Source organism: Mycteria americana, chromosome 5, assembly GCF_035582795.1.
Source record: "Mycteria americana isolate JAX WOST 10 ecotype Jacksonville Zoo and Gardens chromosome 5, USCA_MyAme_1.0, whole genome shotgun sequence".
Classification (NCBI taxonomy): Eukaryota; Metazoa; Chordata; class Aves; order Ciconiiformes; family Ciconiidae; genus Mycteria; species Mycteria americana.
In genome coordinates this window covers 9,517,341-9,542,879 of record NC_134369.1, presented here as the reverse complement: position 1 = coordinate 9,542,879, position 25,539 = coordinate 9,517,341, and the positions used below count along the sequence as shown (strand labels likewise).

The window sequence follows — 25,539 nt, the reverse complement described above, 5'->3', positions numbered from 1 at the left end:
GCCTGCCTCCAGAGTCCTTATTTCCTGAAGGAAGAAAGTTTGCCAGTGCCAGTGTTATTCATTATTGTAGGGCTGCCAACATTTTCCCTCTCCTGAAAGACAAAAATGTGTATACCATGTAAAGCCCAAGCAATATAATACCAGTCTCACTGAAATCTTCAAAAAGTACATCACTGAAATGGGTGGGATCAAGATTTTACTCTGATATTTTCCCATTTCTTCAAGTGCTGATTACATGCATATCAACATACCCTCAAAAGCCAGTAACATGGAGATCAAAATCTACTGAGAAAAGTTAAAAAACAAACACACACAAACACACACCCAAACATCACAAAAACCCAAACTGGATTGTTAGTGTGGTTCCACTCATCAATACATGCCATATAAATACGAAAATGAGCTTTTTATAGTCTGGCATGATGACAGCTATTTACTTGTGAATTTAAAAGCAGTATAAATATTTTTGTTTTAACACATGAAATGTAACTATCAGTCATCAAACATTCTTTACCATTTAAATGCATTTCTTTAGCAGATGCAAATTCATGTATTATACTAGAAACTAATAACTGTTTCACAGCAGGGTATGAGTAGCTCTTCATTCATTTTTTTTATTAAATAGTTGTATCTATTACATGTGTGAAAGATTGCTTTAGCTGCTTATATAAGGCTTTTAAGCCAGAATAGCATTCCACTCAGCAGATTATACTGAAAAGCACTAGTGTAATTCAATAATTACTCCTTTAACTTTTTCATGTTTCAATTCCAAGCTCAAAATATTACCTTTAATTAAAAATACAATAGGAAATTGCTTAGTCTTTAACAGTGTACTTCTTAGTATAAGGCACTTAAAACTAATTTAATCACTGTCTGTAGCCTTTGCACTAAGTGGTGCTTACAAATGAGCTGGTTAACTCATGTCCCGTAACTGATTTGCTTTATATACCCAAGAAAAAAAATCAGCTCCTAGCTGTATTTCTGATCAGTGATGGAGTATCTTGATTACAGCAATCTGGTCAGTTATCCTTTTCCCCTTTCATTTCAGTAAGCATATCTTTCAACAGTAGTCTCAGAAATGCCTTCTGGTCTAGCAGACTCAATTCTGTCACTTCTAGCATCAACTGCGTTTACATTATTTACAATGATTTTATATTGCCTTTTGTACCTTATTACCCTCACTAAGTGACTGTGGAATCAAACTTATGCATTAAAACATCTTTGGCAAAGCTCCTTTCTGAATAATACTTTTCATTTAGTTTCTTTCCAGAGTATAATTTTTAAAGCTTGATGTTTATTAGACAAACAATAATGAAGTTGTGAGGCTTCCAAAGTGATTTATTTTTGAGACCTCTTTCTAACCTTTTAATTTAAATCTTAATTTGGAATTAGTTTAACATGAGAAAGTGAATTCTATTTTTCACTCTAATCCTAAATCAATATTAGCTCAGAGAATTATTTTATCTGAGCTAGGGAGCATATATTTTACCATTAAAAGTAACCTGTGGCAGGGAATATATCTAATGCTGCTTAAAAATAATTCATTTCTGTGCACAGAAAACTCACAATGTCCTATTTCCACAAATCACAATAAGAAGTCCACTTTTTTTTTCCAGACACTTTAAAATAGTTTTGTCTCTCTGTAGTCATTCTCTGGTCTTAGTTGATGCTAATGGGTACCTAGAAATGAGGTAGTTAACGCATCCCCTATAAGGTTTGCTTTAGACATCTGTAGAAAGATTCTTCCACTTAAGATACATCAAGACAGCCCTCAGAAGTGATTGAGCTGAAGTATATTGGAAAAAAACATTATTTAAATGGAACAGTTTGATTACATTGCAACATGTTGACATTATTTATTACAAATATCTACAAAATCACTAAACTTTCATGAATCCTTCCCATTTAGTTGAATCAGTCTTTCTTAGTAGAAAACCAGGTTTAATCAGTATTTCCCAGAAAAGAATGGTAAACATTGCAAAACTTGCTGAACCTAATCTAGGTGCTAATCAAAATAAAAACTCTCCTAATATTTTATTCTGTAAGAGAACCTTACAAATATAATCGCATCCCTGGCATTGGGAATGTGCTAGTATTGCAAATTGTGTGGTTTGGTTTATGGTTTTGTTTTGTTTTAAGAAAAAAAGCTCTTCCCTCTTCCATTGACAGTCACTCCCCTATTATTAAAGCTATTGAAATGAGTTTGTCTCACGAGGCCAACTGGTACATCCCACCCCACAGCAGGGAGTGCTGACTGACAATGCCTCAATACCAGTTTCTGACCAAGCAGTGGCTCAGGAAAACCGTGGTTTCTGCCAATCATGTATCCATCACGTTGCTCAATTATCTGAAATGCTTCTTAGCAGGCTGGGAATGACACCCATCAATGACAGTGGATGTGGGGAGCTGCACCCCACCATCATCTAGAAGACAGACAGAAGGGAAGATACTCATGCCCCAGAGCTTAAGCTCATGTTTCTCTTCCTAGAGGTAAGCTGGTGGGTAGTAATTGTACCATTTTGCCAAAGACCTTTCAATGTTTTTCAAACTGTCCCCTTCAGTCATGGAATGAGAGGCATATGGTGACAAATTTTGCAGTCACCTGCAGAATTTTCTCTCACTGATGTTGTTTCAGTGCAGAGCTAAACCACCCATGGATGTGTCCACAGTAGCTGTGGTGTTGCTTTATGTCCCTGACAGTCCAGCAACACGGCAGGACTGAAAACCAGCCAAGGAATCAATGAGAAACAATGGAAAAATCATGCCATTTTTCCCCCCATCAGAAAGCTTTATAGTAAATTTACTTTCCAGTTAAGGGAAATCATAGTGCTCTGTAGTGGTCTGTCAGGAAGTACAAAATCAGCTGTAGTATCAGCAAAGTTTTGATTTCCTTTGAATGAGATGATATTAAACTTTACAGTTCACTCAGCCAACACTGTAGAAATTTAATATAGTTAAATTTAATCACATTTAATCATTTTCTATCCTATATTAAGAACACACTTCTCCTGGAAAAAAGTTATTTTTCCATTTCCAGAGCTCTCCCTCCCACACAGTCAAAGGTTAAGACCTTTCCCTTTCTCCTTGTATGCAACAATTCTGATCGACTCTGGGAACCGAGGTTTCTACAGCGCAGTTTTGTGCCACTGCCATCACAGCCTCCAGCACAGAGGTGTGCCAGGGCACGTGCTGTACTCGAAGCCCACTTAGCTGTTGGAATGGTCCCCAAGGAGGTTGTCAGACAGAAGCAAACTGGAATAGTTCTCGTCTTTCACAGACACCAGCCTGGCTCCTGCTTTAGTTTTAGGAATGGGAAGGCTGTAAAAGGTACCATTTAATCTTCTGCATTCCCCACTTTTCTCTTCCAACTAGCATTCTGGTTTGTCTTTTCCTGCAGATTTTAGAAACAACTATGATATTCAATTGATTTTCTATTAAAGGGCATTGTATTCTCAGAGTTAAATTTCTATTATAATTAAGTTTTATTTTGGTTTGGTATGAGGACATGACAGCAGCTAACCCAATTCGCTTTCATAGATCATATTAGATGAATCATAGATGAAGATGATAAGTTTCCTAGGTCATTCAAGGTGAAGTAGAATTTCAGACGTAATACCTTCTTATAGCAGAAACAATACTTAGATGACTATTGAACAAATATTTGTAAGAAATTCTAACTAACAAATTGCACTGCAGACGGAGACACCGTTCTTCCAGATTTTGTACTACATGTATCATATCAAACATGAAGCCTTGCCCTGACATGTACAAAGCATTGTATAACCGTATGAAATCCCAGTGCTGATGAAACTCTGATTACCATCCACTGAAATGCCCAGTTCCTCCCAGGCCTTTTTGCATATTTTCCCCCCCCATTTGGCTGAGCCATCTAGCTAAAGTCCTGAAGTGTCTGTTTGTTAGCTTCTCTGTCTCTTGGGGGGGGTAAGAGTAAGAATTTTTATTTCTCCTTTTTTTTTTTCCCCCTTTCTTATTCCTGAAGAATGGCATATTCTCTAGTTAAAAAAAAAAAAGTTGAGATATAGTGTGAGGTTAGGAATACTGATTAGTGAAACGACTTCAACATATGTATTTTAAATTTTTCAAGTTTATGCTATACATTATAAAAAAACCCATCTAGAGTAGATCAACCAGCTAAGTTATTTTGTACTGATGGTACTACAAAAACTCATTTTACAGAAATAAAATCACAGTTTTGCAATGTAATGAAAAAGAAGAAAAAAATTAAATGTTGGCCAGAAATATCAACAACATAAGCTTTTGATGAAGAGCATACTGCAGGAACCATCTCATCTCCATGAATAAGCATTTACTCATCCTTGTTAGCAGATATATATGCCTACTTGTCCCATAACTTAACATTGAAAGCCAAATTAAAAAGATGTAATACATCATTTGCTGAACAAAACAGAAATTATCCATATAAAAAGCTTATTATTAAAAAGACTCTTAAGAGAATGCCAATGCTGATTTGAATTGACTCCAGGTGTTACTCTGCTTATTATTTGGAAGGTTGTAAGTTAATTCAGTGGCACTTCACTTTTACACAAAAAAGGTATGATGCAAAACTGAAACCAGAGTAATAAACTTTGACAGAAAGAAGACATTAATAGGAGCAACCAATGACAAAAGAAACTGTAGATCTAAGCAATGGCTAATCAAACCTAAGAGGATTTATCTAATTAATCCTGTGTTGCACAGCTATCCAGATTGCTTTTCCACCCAATCCATATTGTAACTACTCATTACTTACTCTTAGCTTTCTAGAAACAAGTGACATATCACGTAACAAGCTAAACAGTATTACCTATTTTTGAACTGGTTTACTGTACTGCTGTGTAAGCAATTGGCTAATGCACTGCAAAAAATAGTTCCAGAGCTCCAAACTGTTTGGAATTAGTTTCTTTTTTAAAATCACAAACCAAATGGTAACAGTAAACATTAATTATTTGGAGAGCAGCATTTGCCTTTAGAAGGGAACCTCTTTTTTAAAAGAAATGGTGGTAAAAGAACTTCATGTCTGCATACTTCATGTTTGGTTTTGAGTTCATCAAAGAAAGCATACAGACTAACAAGAAGTGTATTGTCAAAGAAACCCAAATGGTTACAGTTTAAAGGCTGCTCTAATTGATAAATTTAAAATATCTGACAAAGAAGCTTCAGAATGTGGCAGGTGTGTGTCATGTATAGTTTTACTGTCTAAGTAAAGCAAACATATGAAGAGATTAAAAAAATAGATTAAGTGTTTTATAAGCTACTGCTAGCCTACACTAGCCAGCTGAAGGCTTTAAATAATTTAATCCCTTCAGCAACTGCCAGTCCCAACTGCAATACTGAAACAAGGTCTGAATTCAGTTTGAAACCCAACAGGTGCAGTCTAATACTGCTTCCTTAATTCGGCTACTGATCTATGTTTATGCTTGTAGAGGACAGCATATTCTGAAATTCACCATGGCATTAATTAAATTAGTCTAAGTGCCTCTTGTTTTATCCCATCTTCTACTATCAAATTTACCTCAGACAGTACTCTGTTTCTTTCCCCTCCCCTCTAGAAATGCTCTTCATGCCAGATGGAAGACAAAGAGTTCTCAAAAATCTTTTAAAATAGATTTTTCTTTATATATAACTTTATATATAAAAATACAAAATAAACCAGGGAAACTGAACAATATAAAACATTTAATACTGATTTTATTAGCTTGAATTTTAATATTTAGAACTGGAAGGAGGTATATAAAGTTAATGGCAAGCAAAGTCTCTCGTGGCATATCACCACTTGTTCTCGGTCTTTTCTTTGGATAATCCAGGAAATTTAAGTTGCACCTGACACAAATAAGCTATTTCTCATTTTTATATGCTAATTATTTTTACCAACATTTGCTAGTAGCACAAACTAATGCATGTTGCCAAACGTAATAATTCACCAGAAAGAGTCAAAGTAAAAAAGCAGCACTACTATGAAGCTTCTATCAACAGGAACAGGGATGGTGTTTTCCCCCCCTTCTGAGTCAGGGACAGTTTAGCAAATCACAGGGAAATGCTACTTAGTATCCTACTTCCCACAGGAGTTTGAAGGCTAACCTATTTTTTCTCCAATCGCAGGACAAGAGGAAACTTCCCATCACCTTGCTTCTTTCACTCTGCCAACAGAGCTGGAAGATGAGACAATTCAAGGCGCAACTTCCTTCCCCTTTCTTGCAGCCTGGGGCATGCTCATACTTGGGATGCATACAGAGTTTTCTCTCTCAAGCAATTAAGCATCACGTTTGGCATATGCAAATGACAGGACAGCATTATCTTTTAATGCAACCTTAAAACAAAATTTTTGCATGCTAAAGCAGTAAGGCACTGGAATAATGAAGCCAGCTCAGATAGCAGATCATAATTCAATGTCATTCGATCAATCAGTCCTATAATATGCCATGCAAGTGACATGCAGGCTTATGAAAATGAAAAAAGATTAAAGGCCCACTAAACCAAAATATTTTCTTAAATCCCAAGCTGTTCAAGATATTAATACCTAGCTAAAAAATGCAGATTGTCATCCATACAAAAATGTCTTATGACTACAACAAAAAGTGAACTCTGGTGCACCAGCACAGATTTGAATTTCCAATAATTCTATCAGCACATGGACAAACAATACTTAAGTATATTAAAAGTATCTTTGAAATACTTTTAGATAGAACACAATTATTTCCACAGTTCTGTACATACGGGATACAACTTTCAATTATTAACCAACAACTATTCTTTTGATTATGTGAAGTAATACAGACACCATCCAAGTCTCTATTTTAAAACTGAATGTATCCAATTGCACATTTTTGTTTCATAATTCATCTTAATGTTGATGTAATACAGTTTTATTAACATTTACAGTGTGTTCTCTGACCACATTTGTACTTCAAAGCACTAAATGAATGAATTTTTGGAGCATAGAGCAACCCAAAGTGAATTCAGAGCTAGAGATATGGCTCTGCCACTTAGTTTATACAAACCTGAAATTTTAAATTCAGGTTCAAAATTATCTATTCCAGGATTATGACTTTTGAAAGAAGGAAAAGTCAGGAGGGGAGAAAATTTACAAAAGACAGGTTGTAGGAAGGCTCAGTCAGTGATATCTGTATTCTATTAACAAAGCCTAGTTCTAATTCAGAAATCCCTATATATCAAATAACTTACAATATTTAGGGTATACGATTTTATTCCTGTAAAAATATATTTACGTGAACAATTTTTAGTTACATGAATAATTGCTGCCTAAGAATTCCCAGTGTAATCTTCTGGGATTAAGAGTTTGCAGAATCAGACCTGTGTTAAGTATTTAATAAACATGATGTTAATTGATGCTCAAAAAAAAAAAAAAAAACCACCAACCCAAAAAAACATGGCACTGCAGTGGTAAATTACTATATGGCTCCATGGAGTTTTGGGGAAAAAGTAGTGCTTTTATGATGACACTCACTCCCAGAGATAGCCAGTATGAGAAGGTGTGTGAAAGCTACCATGATATGTAGCCCTAGCAACTAAAGCACTTAGCCAGACATCCAAAAGATCACAAAATAATAATAATGAGTGGGTTAGTTTAAATTCCAGTCTTTGTGTTTTTAAAGTTCACTTCTTTGTTCTCTTTTCTAAAACAGTTGCTCAAAAAAACGCCAATTTAACTAAACTTATAATGTATTTTTCAAGAACAGAAAGATTTAGAAAAAAAAAACCCAAACACAAACAGCTGCTGTGAAACTTAGAATAGACTCCTAAGACTTGCCACTTCTGATCAGAAGGCATTGCAGCCTTTCCCTTCTCTGTCTTGTAGAGATTTAAATGGGGGATAGAATCATCTTGACCATCCCCTTTCTGGCAACATTTGTCCCCAGGTGTACACACACAGCAGGATAAATTAACACACATTTTCTTGCCTACTTGTGTGAAGGGTACACGATGCTCCTGGTAGCTCTTATACCACCTGATGCACAAAAGCTGGGCAGAGTCTGGCCTCTTATCAAAAGCAGCGTTCCAAATCCATTTTTCTTTCTGTCAAGCTACTTCTGCTTTATTTTGTTGTTGATTTGTCTGCAGAAGAGTACTGATACAAGACAGAAAACAATACTACTTGCTAGAGGCAAGCACAATCCCAAAAGACACAGCCTAACTTTTCCTCAAAGTTCTGCCAATGTACAGTATTACTGACTTGCGATGTTTCTGCTATTCAGGTCCTGGGAAAACTCACAGAGAGGCTGCCAAACTATCATGATACAGTGACATAGACATATGTCCAAAATGGGTCCCATGCATGCTGCTTTGCTACGTTGCATAATAATATAAGTATCCTTTTACTGTATCAGGATTATTTCATGAAAGCCATTGTTTTATCTAATCTGGAACCATGGCAGTAAGGTACTTTGGCCTTCATTGTTCTTTGGATGAGCAACAATTGATCTATGTTCAGCCTTTACTCGGAAGGCATCACAGCCTGAGAAGAGTCGGAGCAATTTAAGGTTACACTGGTAAGAACACCCTGCCCACTGTTGTACTGTATCTCTCTTGGACCCATTTGTCAGTATTTTGGACTGTAAACAGTTCTACAGGAACAGACAAGACTTCTCTAGAAATTCCCGATTTCATGACAGATTTTTGCCACAAACCAAAGGGCAGCTCCAAATTGGCAAATAATGTTTGCTTTTGTTAAGCATCTTTTTTCAAAGCCTGCAAATAATGTTTCAAACACACACTCATGTATTTCAGTAGAGGGAATTTGGCAGAGAAGCACAGTGTAGAGAAATCCAGCCCTGCCCTGCTTGTGCCAACATGAACTTGATCACTAGTTCTTTGAAGTGAATAGTGAAGTCTCAAGTGTCCACTATACCTCTGTAAAAAGAGTACTTATTATACAGGTTAATTAATAGCCTTGTTTTATGGACACTGGAAATAAGATTAGTAACTCGCTTCCTATTCTGTTTGGGTTCCATCCTATGCCCAGTCACCTCAGCATGACTGTCTTCATCTAGTCAAGTAAATGATAGGACTGACATCGGTCACCTACAGTTTCTTTTTCCACCCCCTCCAGAGGAGGAAAAGTTAATGTTAAAAGAATATCTCTTGCATTTGGGAGAGAAAGTGGTTAGCTTCGTGTCAGTTCGTCACTACTGTGAGAATTCATTTCAATGGCAAGCAGCAGCCCCCCTCTTGTCAAGTGACTGTAAGTGATAGGTAGTAAGTGATACACAGAACGTAAGTAGCGGTCTACATCCAGAACCGCATTACTGCAACGAAAGGTATTGCACCAAAGATTAACCTAAGCTGTGCAACTTTGCATGTTAGCGTGGCTCTGGAGCCTATAACTCCTAGTCACCATTAACAGATGTATGATGCAGCACACCCAGGACGTATATTTGCTCATTAGACTTCCTTTGGGAATTAAGTATCATGGATTATATGAGCTAACCCTCCCCACAAAAACCCTTACAGTTTCCTCTCACCATGACACAGCTCACCAGATAATTACTACATATATAGTTTTCAGCAGCTGACTAGTATAGCACCCACTCTATATGAACAGATGTGTGACCACTCTGAATCTCTCCTGAGACCCATCACATAGCAGCCACATGACTTTTGCGAGTTCTCTGCTCAGTCCAGCCAAGCCCTCCTACCACGCAGCAAGCAGCAAAGCCCTGCTAAGAAACTAGCACAGACAAGATTTTTCTGAAAGAAGTCTTGGTCACTTGCAAAGTGTGGCAGAGAAAGGAAAATTTCAAATACTTAAAATGTAATGTCATAAGTATGGTTACTATTATTAGAACTTATGACTATTATTTTCCTTTTTTCCCCCCAAGCTCATTTTCTAATTTTTCCTCTTCAGTATTTGTACTCAATTCTATTTCAAGTTGTGTATGTAGGGTTTTAATTATCTTCTATTTTGGGGCATTAAAAGATTCTGAATCATTCCACCTTCTGGGAGATTAGTAAATCCAATGATTACCAACAAAAACGCTGCTGAATGCCTATTATCCATGTTAATTATTCAATTAAAAAATATGCTGGAGCCATCAGCAGGACACTTCCATTTCATGGTTGAATAGAAGAAAAAAAATCTTTCAAAATTGCTCTAAAGCAATTATTTTAAAACATGTTTTTCAGAGCTAATCTCTCTCCTGTACCTGCATGCTGGTACAATAAAACCTGTGCATGGAGGTCAATGGATGCAGCAGTCCATGCAGAAATCAGTCAGTAGATAGGAAGCTTGTCTTGGACACCCCACTAAGATGAAGACCTCATTCATACCCTTTCGTTTCCTTTCTGCATGTGTTTTGAGTAGAATACATTTTGTTTCTGCCTAACCTTTTTAGACACAAGTATGCTGCCATGTGTAAGTATCCTGACACTTCTGGTTTCAGTATTTTAAACATACATTTATGATCACAAAGAGAATTTTTAGCCTAGTCAAGCTTAGGACCATCAGTAATTCAGAGTCTTTAGAGTGATTTATCCTCTTTCTAGTAGTTCTGTACTTCAACCTTTATTTTTCTTCCATTTTTTAATCTTGATTTTACATTCAGAGTGCCTATACGCCATCTTATCATCTGGCTACAGTCTGAAATGAGTTGACTGACTAAGCTGGTGAGGAAACTCAGCAGCAGGTGGAAGAGTAGCCTGGGATGGAGCCCCTTCCTAACAGGTATTTACACCACAGCCAAAGCACTCACTGAAATTTGCTTCCTCCCAGGTCTTTCAAGCTGGCCTTAAATTCATATATGCCCTTATACTTCATCACCACGGTGAATTAAGCTACTCCAAAACTCCTCCAAATCCTGCTAACAAAAACCCGGGTGCATTTCAAAGGAACCTTTCATTTCCAGGATCCCTCTGTGGCACCTGTGGAACAAGTGTTAGGCAACATACAGTAGTTTGCCAAAACAAGTAATTTTGAAATTAGCTAACCCAACGAGCACCACTACATGAAGATCTCACATTACCTGTCTGAGGTTGCCATTATCAGAACATTTACCCACTATAAAGAAAGATGCTCTGGAACACAGGATTTGAGCAGAAAATACACCTGGAGGTATACCTGTATTAGCCAACAACTTGCAAGGCTTGCCTGCCTTTTATACTTTCAGAAGGATTGTCAAGAGGACTTTCAAATGGAAGGCACCATGGAACTGTATCTACATGTACCCTGCTTCAAGGAAGGATAGGAGCAAATAGGTTTTTTTCCAAGAGACGGCGTATGCAGGAAGCCTGTCAATGCCTTGTAATTCTACTTACAGTCTCTGCCCATCCTACCAGCAAGAGCAACATGGATGTTAACATACAAAATGGGCTCTGGGGAACAGAGCAGATAAATGGTAGTCAGCTGTGCATGATGCAAATGAATGGCTCAGGGATTATCATTAAAGGGGCCGGTCATACATATTTGTATACATATTTTTATACATACATATATAAATAGACACACATATTTTAAAATATGAAACAAGGGTGAATATATAAGCATCAGACTTTCTATTTTCAGGTGCATTAACATCTGCTGTACAGACACAAAAAGCCAAAAAGGTTAGAGAAACAACTATATGCAACTTATGACTTAATATGAGAACTGTGTCTGCTGCCTGTCCCTAGGAACTGTTCTTTCATTTGGGGCTAACTGAAAAGGTTTCTGCTTCCTATCTATTTCTAGTCAATGTAAAAGCTGTGACTTCAGCAGACCACTTCCACTATCACACAGTGCTCGTTTAGAACAACACAGTTGTATCCTTCACTGGGTCGCTCCGCACCTTCATGCAGCTAGCACAGAAAAAACGCTAGTGCTCCATGGAGAAATTTCTCCATATAAAATAGAGAAATTACTCTTCCCAGTCCAACCTGAGAATGATTCTGCTCAACCTTCAGTATCAGACTTACAGGTGAGAAGACTGCCATTTGGTAAAGCCACCCACCCATCAGCTTCATGCAGGCTCAGGTCAGCTGACGAGCAGTATTTCTATTCTCTCCTACCCAAAGCAGGGCACAGAAAAGTAATATAAAATCCAAATATTTTAAAAAACCTTTAAGCATTCCTTTTACGTTAATATTTCCATCCCCATTTGCTTTTCTCATTTGCTTAACTTAAAAAAAAAAAAAAAAGACAATTTTCAATCCAGAGCCACTGTGTATGTGCATGTAGACGCCTGACACACCCCAGTGACTTGTTTTTACGGGAATTGCACAGTAGTCCTTGTGTTGCCTCAGTAACAACTCCTACACTAGGATACTTGAGGAAACCAGGGCACAATTTAAAGACTACCATGGCACGTACTCTGTAGTCCTAAAGCTACTTCAGTAGTGTCTGGGAGGAGGCTGTTTACTTCTTACCTTGACATTTACAAAGAGAATATGAAGTAGATTCTGTCACCCATGACACGTGTGCAAATCCCAGCACTGTGCAGAGCAATGTGACACAGTTACTGGCACAAATTATACCAGAGAGATGACCAGTGTACGTGTATTGCATTTGGAGTCTTTTCCTAAATATCTTATACTTTTTTTTTTTTAAACCTGTCTGAATGCAATTTATTAAATCAAATGTTCTGTGAGGAAGAAAAGACAGAACAAAATGAAATGAAGGAAAAAACCCCAAACAAACAAAAAAAAAAAACCAAGAAAAGAAAGTCTTATGAGCCTTTAGAGAGAATAGGAAAGATCCTGCAAGGAAAATATCCCAGCTCAGTATCCACTAGACTAGTGAAGTTTTACAGTTCCCAAACCACATTCTGGATTTCATATGCTGACTTGCTAACAGAGCTTAGCCTATAGTAAAGAAGAACTGGTGAGCTGCAAGCATACCATTGGTAGCAAAAAGCAATGAAAAAAGCAGGACAGATGCTTTATGGATAGCAGAGAGGGATGTGACAGGATTCTCAAAAGCTGGTAGGGAAAGTTTAAGTAGTAAGCAAGTAAACAAGCTAATATGTCTTCTGCTGGTTTTACCTTTTTGCTCTTTGTATCTGGAACCTTGTTTATAAAAACTGTTTACTTCTCCCCCTACTCAAACAGCCTAGAGGTATCATACCAGTCTGGACTGAATGCCTTTTTTTTTTTTTTAACCTTTTTGCTTTTCTGGTCAGGAAACAGACAGAGGATGCAGGCCAGAGAAGCAATTCAATAATGATTTTGTGATTTTTTTCAAAGATAGCCAGTTCCTAAAAGGATTTGAAGGGTCAATAGGTGTCAAAAATACAATTTGCTCTGGAACAACTACAGCACCTCTTCACATTTTTATAGTAATTGTTAGGGACAACAAGACACTATGCTTGCAATTAGGGGACAAATGCAACGGTCTACAGGATCTGACAGATCTGATGTGCAGAAAATAGCATTGCACTTGGAACAAGATGGCTACCTCAAATATACTATCACCCCATTTTGCAGCCAAAGCTCTGCAAATTACAAGTGATTCTTTAAAGCAGTCCACTAGTAAGATCTTTGTGAGCTTTACAATTAACTTCTCTAGGATCAGAATTTAACCCAAGGACAATCTAAGGAGAAGAAATAAGGATCCAACAGGCAATATGAAATGATAGCCATGTCACACGCTCTCCAGATGGCGTTTGGACTTTTTCTTCTGTTAGTAATGGCAACCCCAGGTCTGGCTGTTGTCTATTTTTATAGTATTTTTCAAATTACACTCCAATTTTAAGCATTCATTACTCTTTAGAGATGGATTTGACTGTAAATTTCAGTGCTGGTTCAAGAGTGCCTAAAGTTTGAAGGAGGGAATCCCTTCCTTACAGGGAGACAGGCTTTGGCACATTGAAGATTTTAGCCTCGTATCTTCCATTTTTTTATTTACAAAATTGGATAAAGAGAAAGCAAAGAAGGGCTATTACTCTTTCCTTACTCTATCCTCCCTCGAGCTCTTGGTATCTGCTTTAGCCTATGGCAGGTTTAATTCTTACACATTTTGACACTGTATTCCAAACATTATTTCAGACAATTTTTTCAGCATGTGCCCTTTTTTAATAGAAACAAACTGCATTAGTCCCTAAAAAGAACTACACAGAAGGCCAACTAATGAGATCTCCTTTTTACCCCCAGTAAAAAATCTGGACAACTCCTGTAAAGGATATTCTATAGTTATTTACAGGTACTGATCACAGAAAAGTAGCACAAACCTTTCTCTGAGTATTATTTTACAAGTGCCTAAAGTATTCCCTTTTTAATTCTCCGAATATAATGGGAAAATGTATTTACTCCAAATCTTTCTAAAATACAAAATAAATTACTTTAATTGAATCCTATATATTCAGATAATCATTAGGAATAATATTTTTTCTGAATTCACAAAAATAAAAGGTAAAATAGTTTCTCTCAAAATAGTTACTTGTGTTTCATTCCTCTTTCCTACATTATTGGAATTTCTCAGTCATTTGTTGTTCACTGTCACTCCGATGTTTTACTGAAATAGATGACAATGCTACCAGAAAGCTCTGTCAGATGGTTCTGAGACAACATGCTATATCACCTTAGATGTATGTAACTTAGGTCCCACATTTGGTAACAGTTCAGTTTGTTTTCTAGAACCCTATGTCAAGTAACCAAAATATGAGAAAAATGTATAAGCAATGCCCTGAGTATACAGAAACAACAGCATCAGCCCAAATAGCTCATAAGGCCTGTCTGAACTAAAATGTATTTTAACATTATGAAATATTTTAAACAGATTTAGGGGAAAAAAAAAAAATCTGTATTTCCAGATCCAGGACTGAAATTGCCTTTTCACCCATACACCTTGTATTTGGGTTTCATAAATGCCTTTATGTTGTTAACATCATGTGCCGTATGTCCTTCTTTTTAGAATGAGTTAAATACAAAAATCAGAATTAATGAAATACAGCTGGGAAAGAGAAACTGGAGTTGTTTCCTCAATTTTATATACGCATGTAGATATAGGCATTTTAAAAAGCTCTATAGACATTTAAAATGTATTTAGTCTAACTAGTTAGTTCTCTCAGATAGCAGTGCTTCTGTTTGAGTATGTGACAGATGCTCTAACTTTTAAGTACAAAGGAGAGGGCTAAAACAAGCCTTAACAGTTTTTAATCCATAGTATTCTTCTGAGGGCTTTGAAAAGATGAGTAAATATGGTTTCAAAATTTATCATGATTTTAAGGGTCATTTACCACTATATGTAAAACAGTGGCATTTTTCTTCATTACCTCTTGGTATTAACTTACATTTCTCACAGCGTTCTCACTTTTCTGGTGCATACAGCAGTGTTTTCCCCTACAGACTAAAATATGTTCAGAAAATAAAAGATATGTAATGATTTGGTAAATAGCTTAGGCACGGTTCTTTAACACTGGTAACTAGTACAGAGAGCTAGCTTCTGTGAAGAAAAATGCAAAAAAGATCATGAATTTATAAACATATGAATTCTCAAAGCAAGCCTGAAAAGGAGGGTAGCAAAAGGAAGGAACAGGATTCATTATGAAAACCAGCAGATAATTGTAACAAAAGCGTATTATAAAAGTGAGTCATACAGCAAAGGAAGAAACAAAACGCAAAGTGGGAGGACAAAGACACCGCTGGAAAAAGCACACTGAGCTAGATAACATACACAATGCATTAAGTCTTTTAAGTACTCTAACGCACCCAGCCAAACCTGCTGTCTTTCAGGTTTTCTAAACACAATTATATCCTTTGATGAGCAAATAACTTACAAGACACTATTACGTGCCATCGTTCAGTCTATCACATATGCACACTGTCATCAGCTAGCTTATCATACTCCTTAAACATTTGTCTCCAGTATAGGAAACAACAAAGTAAGTTACCACACACTTTCCAACAAGACTTGTATATCCCTCCATAATACCATGCTATTGTTGATAGTTTCCACACTGCTGCCATGCCCTCGATCTCACCAGCCACGTAGACAAACAGAGCTGCCTGGCTCTGTATTCCAAGACATAGTATGTTATTTCTTGCTTGCACCGAAAAGAAATTAAGGGATAACTTCTCTGATCATCTCGGGGATCACGGGATAAAGGAGGCCCTTGAAATTAATTTCTTAGTAGTAACAAAGTTAATCTAGGGGTAGCCTGTTATACGACATAGAAATGGATTCTGTTCTCCCTAATTACTAGGATAGACACCTGTTGCTCTTTAGGCATGCAACATTTCTGCAAGGTGATGGCAATGGGAGTTTCAGAAGCAGTTTTAGACCTAAAGTCCACAAAAGCGTTAGCAGCAACTTTGTCAGACTGCACTGACACAGATCCGCGGACTGAACTGGTTCTGTTCTGACAGACCAGTGATTCTTATATAGGCTATATCTCACTCAGGAACACAAGCACATACTGCAGGAAGCACATTTTGATGTTTAATCCACAGTAGGTCCAGAGCTTTTTATATGCATACAGCTTTGTGAGTAAGTCCCCTGCTACTTTTAGCATCCAAAAAATAGCCCAAAGGCATGTTTCTACCATTCTGTGAAAATAATTACTGCTAAATTGTTTCAGATCTGCTGCCAATAAGTTTGTAACTGAAATGAAAGCTACAGTTGTTGCAATGGGCACTTGGATTTACAAGGTAATTAGCGTTGACAATATTCCCAAATCTATTGTCATGTCTGAGTGGACGGCATTCCCAAACTGTACTGGGATACATACATCCTTCTGTGCTCACGAATTCCTAACGAATTCTAACGAATTCCAGAAATAAAAAAGAAAGTTGTGGGATTCATTCATTTTCAATCAAATTTGCATTTAAATTCTGTTTTTCATACGGTGGAATGGATGCATACTTCTGATACACAGCAGCTCTTGTTCTGTTGCTTCACAGAACAAAACCAGGACAAACTACCACAAGAAGAGTGGCAACAGAAAGATTGAATAATGGAGAAATAAAGGCAGATCGTTTCTGGTCAAGGAACAAACAAATATAATAAAAATCCATGGCACACTCATTTTTGTGTTAAATCATTGCAGGATCATTACATTTTGGGTAATTTTACATATACATACACACATATGCAACCAAAATTACAGTAATATATGATAGGAACTGCTTCATGGCCTGTCTTGTAGTTCACCATTGAGAGTTTTAACTGCTTTGCTGTATAGCAATAGCAACTCACAAACAGTATGTGATAATGTGTACCATAATCAGGGAGGAATTTTCCCCAGGAATTGTCCCCAGACAGTCTTTGGAAAGCTACTACTTGGAACAAGAGCTAATATATAAGCATGACATACCCTTTTCTGCCTCATTGCCCTCCGTATGCTAATAAAATTAAATGACTATTCCAGAGTAAATGCTCGTCCATGTATTATTATTTAAAAACTGTCAAAATAACACAAGGAAAAAATAACAAATGCATGAATGTAACATGAAATGAACTGTAATGTAAGATTTAAGTACAATTAATATGTAATTAGAGCTGTCTAGAAGAGGCAATACTTTTCCAGCTGTTGACCTGAAGGATATTTTTTCTTCTATTTAGGCTGAGACATTTCCTTTAACTGAGATTTCAAAGTGTAGTGTTATGCTATTTCAGAAATACAAAAACAAAGCAAATTCTACTATAGCACGTGGTGGTAGAGCTGAGGTATTGTGACTGAGGTTCAAATGCAGTAACTCCACTGCTAACTACAAGCTTGGCTAATAAAGAGAATGTAAAAGCATCTCCTTAGCTTTGTGTCCCTGTTAATTTACTAAAAAATAGCACACGCTAATACTTGGAATCACTGTTTTTACTAGAGAACACAGTTCTGTTAACATGAAGCCCGACTTCTCATGGAAAAGGACCCTGGCACTGTCAGTTAACATTAAGTGCAAATTTAACTGTCTGCTTGTCTGATCTGATCACCATGGTACCCAGATGCTTTATAGATAAATATGAAAACATAATCCTTAATTCAAAGAGCACGCAATCTGCCAAGGTAAATTTACACAGGGATAAACTCAAAGGGAGCTGTTACTTCAAGTGCAGCGTGCAGGTCTAAGTCTGGACTAGGTAATATCACCAGTATAGGAGGTTTGCACAGAGGTCAGAAACATTAGTTATTTCTTCAAAATAAAATTTGATAACCATAAACTCTGACAATAGTTGCATTAGAGACAGAAGTGTAGCTTAAGTTGGGACCCACAGGACAGTCACAATAGGTTTTGAAAGTGAACTGAGGCAAGGAATATTTTGTTGATCAAGCTGTACACCATGAATGTGGAAGGAGGGGGTGACTGCTATTCCAGCACTAGGAGGGTGCTGGCATTTCCAAGATTTGCAAGTCAAGCTTGCCTAAAATAAGGAGATTAAAACAACTCTAAAGTTTGGTTTCTTTCACGCTGCTTCTAGGTTTCTGAGAGTTTGCGATGTACTTGGATCACACAAACAAGCTTTGTTTCGTAATAGAAGGAAACTAACTTAGAAGAAAGAAAGATTGATTGATTCTTATGTAAACCCTTGTTTCCTGGAGCTGAACTTTCAAGTAAAACATCATATGCTACAGTCGCATAGCAACCTCCCCACCCCCATTACAGGTGGACTGGTTGGCCAGTTCCACCTTTCCTGTTTCTGCAGGCTGCACAAACACAGCGCTTGAATAGGTACGATTTATGTCAGCAGGGTGAACTTCCTAGTTTGTGGACAACTTGTATTTAAGAAAACAAGAGTTCTACCTAAAACAGCCTGAGGGGGAAACCTGTGAAGTTCTGTGTTTATGTATTCCAATATATTATGAAAATGAATAGCATCTAATGTCTTATAAACTTACTTTTACATCCTCATCTTATGATGATTGGATTATTCAGCTAAGTAGAAGGCATTTGAGCAAGCAACACTATGCATAGATAGTCAATTTTTATTTGCTTTAAATGTTTTATTAAAACATTTTTGGAAGCACTCCAGTATTATATCAGATAATCACAATTAACACTAAATTTTGCATCACTGATTCTAAGTGAGAAATAACTGCAATCAACACTATGTTTTTAAAAAGGTTTGTCTCTGTATTTACAACCAGAATAAGCATACACTAGAAAACAACTGAGGATGAATACTGGTATGTAGAAGTGTGCAACACCAATTACAAATAAGTATGTTCTGTCCCACGTCACTTTGTTCTCCTTTTTATTTGTTGGATGATGACTGCTACGCTAAATACTGCCAAGTTCCCTCTTCGATTTCCAATCATCCTTTGATGCCCCTATTTGCCTTCTATATGCTTCTACTTTCTGCCCTTATTACCTTTGAGTATTAATACCCATAAAACCAGGATGCACACAACTTTTTCCTAAAATAAGGTAAAGTTAAAATACTTTAAAAATGATTCATCGTTGCAAGCTGTGACTCATAGCAGGATTCACAGAAAGCCACTTCTGATGTCAAACAGTAACATGGCGGGAAAAAGTCCTGTAATCTAAACATAAAAAGACCCGAAGTTACTGCCATGCCATTTTCTCTGTTGGGCAGCTGCCAAGTACGTGCTGCTTGTCCCCTCGCTCTGCTTCCAGCCGAGACGGAATGGTGTTTGTCTGCCACCTCCCGGGTGAATCACAGTGCTGGGGACACAGGGTGGTCACAAGCCAACAGGGACAAGCCGCAGGAAGAGATCTAGCCATGGTAGTGGTCATTAAACACATTTTAACTACTTCAAGAATACTTAAGTTACAAAGTCAAACACTCAAAAACTTGACAACACCGCAATTAGTGAACTGTGCTGCTGTATTTGTATACATTATTTCATCTTTATCCCTCTAGCTGCAAGGCTTGTTTTGCACTCCACTTTAATCCAGTACACAGACAAATAGCATTATTCAGTTGGGTTTTTTTTTTATTGGTTTGGTTTTTCTTTTGTTTGTGTGGGGTTTTTTTACTTGGGGGTTTGTGGTTTTTTTTTTAACTTTGTTCTGTAATTTGAGTTTTTCTAGATTTCTTCTATTTTTCTGCCTGGAAATTTTGTCCAGGCAGAACTGGAGGCTGTTAGCCTCTCTCTGATTTTCAGACACTTGGACACTGTTGCAGCCTGGTGGTAGGCATGCAGGAATGCCATAGAAATGGCTGCTGGACATGCGAGACTGACTGTGCACGTACTGGAGAACTGATCTGCACACATACTATACACCCAAAGCATTCAGGACATGTTAGACTCACTGTATGTAGACTATAAATGACACATCCATAAATATCTGTCCCCAAATCTTAAGAAAAAAACAATGTAACCCTGCCTCTGAGGATATCCAGCTGTTGGCTTAAACAACTTTCAGCACTATTTTCACTGCTTAATATTTCATCATTAAAATACAGTTTTAAACAGAGACAGAGATCCAGCTTCAGATTTCATTTCATTATGGTAAATTTTCCAAAGAATCCACAAGCTAATATAAATAAACATTGATGAATAGTCATACCGTAAGTAGTGTTATAGAAAGACAACAACTACTTATACTGGGAAAGAACGCTAGGGTAAAAACAGAACAAGATTTTGAAAAAGTTTGTTTGGTCTACATGTGGATTATTCATACTTTTCTTGGAAAGCTGAAAAGCTGCTTACAAAAAATAAACGAGGCAATACTGTGTTAAATAGCATTAAATGATAGCCAATTCAAGCAAATGAATTGATGTTGAGCAGGCTAGAATTCAATCCGTAATTTTAACATCTTATTACGCTATTAAAATACATTACTGCAACTATGTAGTCTGCTACAATTATTTTCTACTATTCACCCTAGTTATTCACTAACCCATTCCCCTTTGTTCTTTTGTGCTTATATGTCCCCTTTGTGCTTATATACTAAATTTCTAAATTAGTTTCACTCCTTAAATAAACTAATTTTAAAACCTGACAAATTTCTCTTTATTCTCCAAAAAATAAACTTCCTTTCATTGCATTACACCCACATCATTTACCACTGCATGTCACTGATTCCCTTCTTTTTAATGCCATAACAGACTGTGATCATGAAGCCCCATTCACTGGGTAACAAGGGACACAGAATTTCATACTTTGCTATTGCTGTCATAACTTATGTTTATGTTCCTGTAATCTAGACACCTTTCATGACACATGACCCTCTCTGCTCTTTCCGTATTGTAAACCTCTACTGGGATGATAATCACCAGCACCTCAGACACTGGTAGCTGGAATAACACCCACGCAGTGTATGCCTACCATGCCTTTCTTGTGCAGATTGCCTACAGCAGTCAAATGGGAAAGATGACAACAGAAGATGAACTGGAAACAAGGCAGAACTCAAACAAAATAAGACATCTCCTCCCCAACTACTGATGATAAACAAGACCACTACTGGATCCAGCAACACAGAAGCAGCAACAGATCCAATACCCAGGCTGCATCATTTTGACATATTAAGGTCTTCCATATTCCAAAGCCCACAGTGCATGTATCAGTCTGACTTGAGTCTCACATAATGAGCAAGCAGCTCACTGCTCCAATCGCCTACTTCAGCACCTGTAGATCACTTATTCAGAGCACAGAAAGGCTTTCTCTAGTGCTGTGCTGCACATGACATGGTGATCAGAGTGAGAAAATGCCCAGAAAGAAACCTATTTCAGAGAATATTACTCAGGCAACAGATCTGATGCCACAGCTCCTACCAGTCATATACCCATACAAATAGTTTCACACACTGACATTCCTGTCAGCTGAAAAGTCCTTACAGGATACCATTTTCAGCTGAGCACTATTGCCTTCTCCTCCTCACTGCCCAAATCCCCCCAGCTGCTTCCTTCACTCTTCACTACAAACTCCAGCAGTACCAGTGCAGAGCCCAAGAAAACAACCTCAGCAAAGCTTGTTAGCTTGGGTTTGGCTTCCTTCCTCATCTTTGCCATTGCTGCAACCAATTAGTGAGACACACCTCACTCTAAACCAGTGGATGTCAAATGGGGAGCAAAACCAGTTTGGCAGAAAGATGAATTTCATTCTTAATTATGGCCTATGGGAATATAAATTTAGACTGCCTTCTTTTTTTGATTCACAGAATTCCCATGGTGTCATGAATTTAGAAATATAAAAGGAAAGATTATGGGCTCTATAGGGGTACTCAAGTACTGCAGAACTCTCAGCTGAGGAAACAACAGGGCCCACCATCACCCTGGCCAATAACAAGACAGGGTCTCTCCATTTTCAGGTCAACATGTCTTCACCCTACATATGTCAAAATCCATCTTAAAGGAGGGGTGACACAGCCCACAGCCTCCAAAAATAGTATGATGGAGTGGGTAGGACTATTCCCAGCATCTTCTGCATTCAGGTAGCTTGAGATTCAGTATTAACACATAGAAATTAATAGGGCAGTTCAAATTTAAGAGCTGTAAACATTCTCTCTAGCATTGAGCAGACATAATTATATCTGCAAGTGAATCCTTTTGAAAAAAGTTTCTGAACAATGTTTTTGGCAGTTATAGAGTTGCACTAAAAGGGTTGCACAAAACCTGCAATTTCATAACTAGTATTAAAAAATAATCTGCTGTGGCAGCTAAAATCACTTGGAAGACAGGTATGTCAGGTCTATTTGATAATCACTGCCCCAACTCTGTGAAAGTAGTTTCCTTTCAAGTTTGCTCCACTTTATGGTTTGCCAAGATCTTGGCCTGGCAGCTTTTAAGGTTCAACATCTATTTGTTTTAAGATCTCGTTTTCTTCCAGTTGTTTTTTCTAAGTGACACATAATTTTTGTCTATTTTTTCCAAGCAGAAATATTTAGGTACCACTGAACTGTAGGTGTAGCAGTCTTCAATTTATGTTCAGTTTCAGATTTGTTTTCAATTTCTGCAACACTCACTCACAGAGCAGTATAATCCACAATAGTTTACTTGTTAACTCATAGCTTCCATTAAGTTTCATGTCAATTACTGAACTAAGCATGAATCACTACAGCATAGTACATATTAGTAATGTCCTGTTGCTTTGATATCACAAACCATCTGAAAATTAAAGTGCAGCCTTCCCAAACAGACAGGCCTGTAATCATGCCTTCACTGCTCCAGTTACCTCAGCCTAGAAGCTTTGAGCTACTCCACTCAAGATGACACAGCTTCAGAAGGAAGGGAAGGAACAGCCACATTCTAAAACAATGTTTGAGCTACGCTGAAGGAATTAGCAAATAAGTAGTTGTTATAAGCTTAGCTGCTGCATCCCCATTATTTGCTCCCATACCAGCAACAAGAAAGCTCCAATCAGCCTGTCAAATGGGTCAACTAACATAAACTTACAACACTACTGAACTCAAGCCAGTAGACTTTTGCATCAGGCCCAAATTTAAGTTACAGCAAGGCAAAACTTGAGTTAAGCTAACACTGTTATATATAAACTCTACATTTAAGACAAGGAAACATTTTCAAAGTTACTTTGAAACATAACCTATCGTTTTACACACAGGTTTTGTAAGTAATACTGCCCCTTGTGAGATTCACACCAAAATACAAACATCTTCATTATCACACAGTTGTGAAAAAGTTCACATTTAACTGCAAAACAAGGCAAGCTATTAGGGCTGAAGTGGTAAGGTACAAAATATCAATAGGAATTTAAAATCTAATTTTTCTTTCTGTACGTTAGTGCTCCTTTTAATTTTCTCCAACTAACACATGAGAATTAAGACCATGTATTAGAGCTGCAGTTCAGTCAAGCTATCACAGCAACACTTGACAGAAAGGGAATAAGCACTAGTTGTATATACAGCAGCTGAGGTTTTGCCCAAGGTCTGTTCTATGCATAGAATTACAGAAATCAAGAACACCACCATTTTAAGAGATAGCACATTACTTTATTATGTGGGGTGAAAGGCTATAGGAGGTAAGGAGCAAAAGTCTGAATGACATTAGGCATCACTTATGCTCTTTACTAACTCGTTCTATTAGACAAGCAAGATGTCATTGGTACTGTCATCATTCAAAAACACCTTTACCATTTTATGAACTGAAGATGGCTATCCCAAAACCAGAAGCAGCTAGGCCACTAAGACAGCTGACACTGTAGACCTAGAATAACATTCGTATTATCTAATTACAAGTTTCACCAGCATTGCTTTAAGCAATTACTTGTAAGGAATTGGTTCCTAGATGGGAAATGGAAAAACATTACACTGATGAAATGGAAATGCAGTTTTTTGGAAAGAAATTGTGTTTATGTATCAAATATTTTCAAAATGGAGTCTGTTGTGACATGGAAGAAATAGCCCACAAGAAACAACAAATTAGCCTCGTATCACAGAATCACTATTCTCTAAGAAATCAGAGAACCAGACAGCTTATCTATCAAGATAGATTTATAAGCATGTTTGTATTTCACTTCTGAAGAATAACAATCAAAATTCTTCAATACTGAGAAGAAAAATGTTACTCCACAGACTGGTAAAATAAGTGTTTACTATCTGCTCCCCTTTTTTTGGGGTCAAGCTTCAGAAGAAAAGGTTACATATTATGTTTTTCTTATGTCCTCTTTCCACACATTGCTGTGTTTTAAGAAGATGACTTTTGGGGTCAAGCTTCAGAAGAAAAGGTTACATATTATGTTTTTCTTATGTCCTCTTTCCACACATTGCTGTGTTTTAAGAAGATGACTTTTGGAAGATGAAACAGAAAGGAACCCAAAGAGTGCTAGTATCAAGTTACATCAAGTATTTCTGCATAAGTATGTCTGTATTATACAACTTTAAGAACACTTACACTGCGGTTGTGAATGCAGCTAAGTCAGCTTTCACCTTGGAATCTGCCAAGCCTCCTTCAATGAATTTGTTTCATATAGCAGACAGTTTCTCTGCAGTGGCTGATTCAAAGCCCTTCTCTCACGGACAGACTGGTGATTACTTTGTAAATAAAGTTAAGTAGCTTTTGGGAGAGCTGCCTCCTGTGTCCTTGAGGTCTTTTGAGACGATGACCTTTTAGCCTGTCTTTTGAACTTGCCTCCGTGATTAACACGAGCTCTTGTGAGGTGGAAGGGATGGGTCTACTGCTAGCAGACATTGCTGACGTTACCTCACCAAGGGCAGAGCGCCGGCTTGCTGCAAAGAAGCGACCGTTCAAGAGGAAGCGCTTCGTTAACGAAACAGCCCATGACGAGCCCGCAGGGCCAGGGCTAGAGATCACCAAAACCTCCTAGTTTCTGCCCACTGTCCTTCAAATTTTCAACAATAAGCGGTCCGCCAGGAAGCGGGGACTGAGCCACAGGAGAAAACGCCCGCACTGCGACCCTTACGAGCGCCATGAGTACGAATATCGCGGCCCCCAGGGCCCTGCTTGGTCGCCCTTCAGGGAGCGCCCCGCTCGCGGCTCCGGGGTGGGCTCCGGTGCTCCGCCCTGCCCCTACGCGGCGGGAGGCAGGCGGGGCTGGCCCGCGGGAGATAGGCCTGCCCCCCACAACACCGGGGAGGAAGGCCGGGCCTCGCCACGGGTGCCGGGCCCACGCGGCCCTCTCGCCATCGGAGCCTCCCTCGGGCGCCTCCCAGGGGGACGCACTCACTGACCACTTCCGCCTCGGGGCCGCGCGCTGCCGTGACGCACTTCCTGCCGCT

General features: G+C 38.0%; 1 protein-coding gene across 1 annotated transcript in view; it reads right to left on the bottom strand.

The window, feature by feature from the left end:
• The window catches only part of HIPK3 (homeodomain interacting protein kinase 3), a 116,814-nt gene extending 91,335 nt beyond the window's left edge, over window positions 1-25,479 (bottom strand). The window contains exon 1 of the mRNA XM_075502075.1: window positions 24,695-25,479. The gene's annotated coding sequence lies outside the window, so the exon portion shown is untranslated. The remainder of the gene's footprint in view (window positions 1-24,694) is intronic.
• Between the last annotated feature and the right edge of the window lie 60 nt (window positions 25,480-25,539).